The 4,705-nt window shown below is 40.9% G+C and overlaps 1 pseudogene; it reads left to right on the top strand.

Moving 5' to 3' along the window:
* Window positions 1-883: 883 nt before the first annotated feature.
* LOC142846812 (small ribosomal subunit protein uS15-like) lies at window positions 884-3,728 on the top strand (annotated as a pseudogene).
* Window positions 3,729-4,705: the final 977 nt, after the last annotated feature.

Raw genomic sequence — 4,705 nt, 5'->3', positions numbered from 1 at the left:
AAATATCTTCACCAACCCCACATCTGGCAGAGGGCTGATCTCCAAAATATACAAAGAACTTAAGAAATTAGGCATCAAACTACCAAAAAATCCAATTTAAAAATGGGGCACAGATCTAAACAGAGAATTCTTAACAGAAAGAATCTCAAGTGACCAAAAGACACTTAAGGAAATGTTCAATATCCTTAGTCAGTGGGGAAATGCAAATCAAAACAACTCTGAGATATCAACTTACACTAATCAGAATGGCTAAGATCCAAAACATGGATGACAGCTTATGCTGGAGAGGATGTGAAGTAAAGGGGAACACTCCTCCATTGCTGGTGGGAGTAGGAATTTGTACAGCTGCTGTGGATATCAGTATGGCTGTTTCTCAGAAAATTAGGAGTCAATCTACCCCAAGACCCAGCAATACCACTTTTGAGTACATACCCAAAAGAGGCACAATCACAGTGCAAGAATAGTTGTTCAACTATGTTCACTGCAGCATTATTCGTAAAAGCCAGGACCTGGAAACAACCTAAATGCCCTTCAAAAAATAATGGATAAAGAAAATGTGTTGCATTTACACAACAGAGTACTATTTGGCAGCAAAAAAGACAATGGCATCTTTAAATTTGCAGGCAAATGGACGGAACCAGAAAAAGAAAACCATATTGAGTGAGGTAACCCAGGCCCAGAAAGACAAATATAATATGTACTCACTCATAAGTGGATACCAGACATAAAGCAAAGGATAACCAGCCTACAGTTCATAATCCCAGAGAAGCTAGAACCCTCCTCCAGAAACAGATGCAAGCAGATGCAGAGATCCACAACTAACCACTGGGCCGAGCTCCTGGTGAAGAGAGGGAGGAACGATAATATGAACAAAGGGGTCAAGATGGGGAATCCCACAGATCAGCTGACCCGAGCGGGTGGAAGATCACTGACTCTGGACTGCCAAGTGGGGAACCTGCAGAGGAGCAAACTAGGCGTCCTGAATACAGGTGACAGTGGTGTGACTTGGGCAGTATTTGGGACCACTGGCAGTGGGAACAGTTGACTTCCCTGGGGAGGCCTTAAGCTCTCTCAGGAAAGAGTAGGGGGGTGAGGTGGGAGGAAGGGGGAGGAGCAGGAAGAGAGAAGGGAGGGGGAACTGGGATTTGTATGTAAAAAATAAATAAATACATAAATTTTTTAAAAAAGAAAACCTGTAAACTAATTCTCAAATATGAGCTGTATAGGTGACTTTATGTTGCAACGTCATGCAAAATAAACATGAGTATGCTCTTTCTATTTGTACTCATGTGTGGCTTCAATTTTGCAGTGGCCTGTGGCTTCCCATTTGGTCCCTTTCAGGTGCAGAAACAGAATTGACATCATCAAACATCACCTGTGTCCATGAGGACCCAGAAAGTGAAACACGGAATTATCAATAATGTTTTAACTTATCACTTATGCTAGTTAGAAGATGAATATTCCTACTTGTTTGTGTGTGTAGTTTATGTGTACCTGTTCACATCTGTGCATGTGTGTGCACAGGTGCAATTGTGTCTGCACAGGTATAGGCCAGAGGATAATATTTAGTGTCTTTTTCAATTTCTCTCTCTCTCCTTTCTCTTGGCTTTTTGAGAAAGATTTTCTCTGTGTAGCCCTGCCTATCCTGGAACTGGTTGTGTAAACCAGGCTGGCCTTGAACTCAAAGATCCACCTGTCTCTGCCTCCCTAGTGCTGGGATAAAAGTCGTGTTTGTTTTCTTTTTAAGTTACAGTTCAGATGGATTCTATTGTGAAAGCTAACTTAATTGCAAGGTAAATATATTTAACAGGAAAGAAAAGGAAAAGAAGCAAAACCCTTTAGTAAAGGTGTGTTTGTTAGGCAGTGTGTAGAGGGTGTGACAGATATATGACATCCTGAAAAGGGGAGAGTTTCACTAGATGACATTGGGACGAACTGAAAATATTAGAAAATCTATGAAAAGAAGTCTGGGGAGTTTGGGCTGCTAATTTTATATTGTATGCATTAGGTGATGGTTAAGAGCACGGATGCTCTTATGACCCAGCCTGACACTTTGATTAGACGTATCCATGGCAAACATAATGTCATTGGAGAAACAGCTTCTTTGGGACATCGAAAGACATAGCTAAATCAAGCGGTAGATATGAAACATTAAAGGACATGTTGAAGTGGTTTTCTTTGTTCACTGTCAACATATCTGGTGTTTAGAGTTACTGATGGTACCCTGCTAATGGTTGGTGCATCAGTTACTTTGGGTTGATATGAAAAACACTGACCAAAACCAACTTGAAGGGGGAAAGGGTTTATTTGGCTTACACTTCCATGTTGCTGTTCATCACTGAGGGAAGTCAGAGGAGGAACTCAAGCCGAGCCTGGAGGCAAGAACTGAAGGAGGCACTCAGTTTACTGGCTTGCTTTTGCTTTTGTTCAGCCTACTTTCTTATACCAAGATCACATGCTCACAGTGGACTAGGCCCTACTACATCAATTATCAATCAAGAAAATGCCCCATATATATGCCCATAGGCTGATCTGATTGAGGCAATAGTTCAGTTGTGGATTCCACTTCCCAGGTGTGTCAAGTTGACAGCCTAGAATAACCATCACAGATTACTAGTTGATGGGACTGGTGCCACGATTCACATTCCATAAGTACCTGCATAGTATGTCAAGGCAGTGTATGCACAAAAGCATTAAAGATGGTAACATCATGTAAATCATCATTAAGACTGTGAAAATCGAAGGGGTCAGGGGATTAAATTATCACTTATTCCAGGAACTCCTGAGAAGTGGTGATGCTAACTATGGCGACATCATTTATTTTCCAGAAGTAAGAGGGCCAAATTGGGAACAAATGTGGAAATGATTTTATGCAAAAAGTATGACTATGAAATGGTGATGTGACATGTTACCAAGTTCTTTATGGTATCAAAAACATAATTCATGCTAGAACTTGACGATGAAAGCTGGCTTATAGATTAACATTGACAATGAATTTAACTTCCCATTTAAGTGAATTAAATTTCGCCCTCATGGTGCCAACCAGCTTATCAATACGTTTCAAACCATAGCAGCTGTCCAAATGAAGCAGAAATATGGCAAACTCAAAGGAAGACAAACAGCTTTATGTATTTTGACACACTGGTTTAAAGGAGTCCTGTAAACAGTGAAGAATATATTTCCCAGCATTTCCATTTGATCTAAGTATGAAAAGAGATTCCGTTCTCTTTGCTGCCAGACCCCTGCCACCACGGGTCACATGTCTGCTTCTGGAAAGGGCCTGCCCCAGTCAGCTCTGCTCTACTGACGTAGGGTCTTCACCTGACTAAAATTGACATTTGGCAACAGAAAGGATCAGATTTAAACTGGGCAAGAAAGGCCTGACTCTCTCTCTCTCTCTCTCTCTCTCTCTCTCTCTCTCTCTCTCTCTCTCTCTCTCTTCTCAAAAAGATGTAAGCCTGAGGGTCTCTTTTGTAACTGGCAATACAACCTTGAGAATTCTTTAATTCAAAGGCCTTGCCCTGATCTCCCCAAGGATCTTTACCATTGGATTAAGAAAGGAGTCACTGTCTGTAATCATCTTGAGGGGAACAGAAAGGATAAGGATACCAAATTCTGCCTGATTTGGATAGAGAGCAGAATTCACCAGTTTGGGTTCATAGTGTAAGACTAAGTAGGACCTCCCTCCCGCTTGGAAATATGCGTTGTCCACAGCCTCTTTCCAGTAGTATAAACTCTCTTGAGTGTGCGAGCAATAAAATCACTTTAAATGTGTGTGTGTGTGTGTATGACTCTCAGTCTTTTAAGCTCTCATAAGTTCTGTACTACTTCTACTTTATCTTTTTTGAGATTTATTTATCTATTTTTATTTTGTGTGTATGGGTGTTTTGCCTGCATGTTTCTGTACCACATGTGTGTCTTTTGCTAGCAGAGGCTGGAAGAGGACATAGACTCCCTCCCCTGTTGCCGGAGTTAATGATCATTGTGATCTGTCTTGTGGGTGCTGGTGAAAACCAATGTATATTAAATATATATATCAGAAATATACTACATAATTTCATATATGATATCTATACCTATATATAAATATGTGGATCTCAATATTTCCAGGAAAATAATCAATATTTTGCTGTGATTTTTAGTTTATTTATTTTTAAAGTATTTATTTTATTTTTATTTATGTGTCTCTGTATATGTAAGAACGCCTGAGAATGCCAAGGAGTCCAGACAAGAGCACTGTATAACCTACGTCTGGAGTTACAGGCAGTTTTGAGCCTCCAAACAGTGGTGCTGGGAACCAAACCCCAGTCCTCTTTAAGAGCAGCAAGCACTCCTCAGTTCTGAGGCATCTCTTCAGCCCCAGGGCTCCATTTTCAGCTGATGCAATGTTAACTGCCAGTTTCCAAATGGAAAGCATGGAGCTGCACAGAGCTGCAGTCTGTCCTTTAACTTGAAGAACATTTGATGACGTCTCTTTACTGAACTAGGTTCTGTCTTTCCTGAGACCAACATCCCTTGCTTCACGTTCACACCTTATCCAGGCCGTTGCTTGTTGGCAGCACCTACATTTGTGAGCAACTGTTTTTAAGAATGAAGTACACTAAAAATAAACACTAAGGTATCAGATGCAATTATATACAAACTGTGCTGGCTGGTCGTATGTCAACCAACACACAAGCTAGAGTCACCTGAAAGGAGGGAACCT

This window comes from Microtus pennsylvanicus, chromosome 3 (assembly GCF_037038515.1).
Source record: "Microtus pennsylvanicus isolate mMicPen1 chromosome 3, mMicPen1.hap1, whole genome shotgun sequence".
In the NCBI taxonomy this organism is placed as follows: Eukaryota; Metazoa; Chordata; class Mammalia; order Rodentia; family Cricetidae; genus Microtus; species Microtus pennsylvanicus.
The sequence above is the reverse complement of the archived record's forward strand: the minus strand, read 5'-3'. Positions and strand labels throughout refer to the sequence as shown.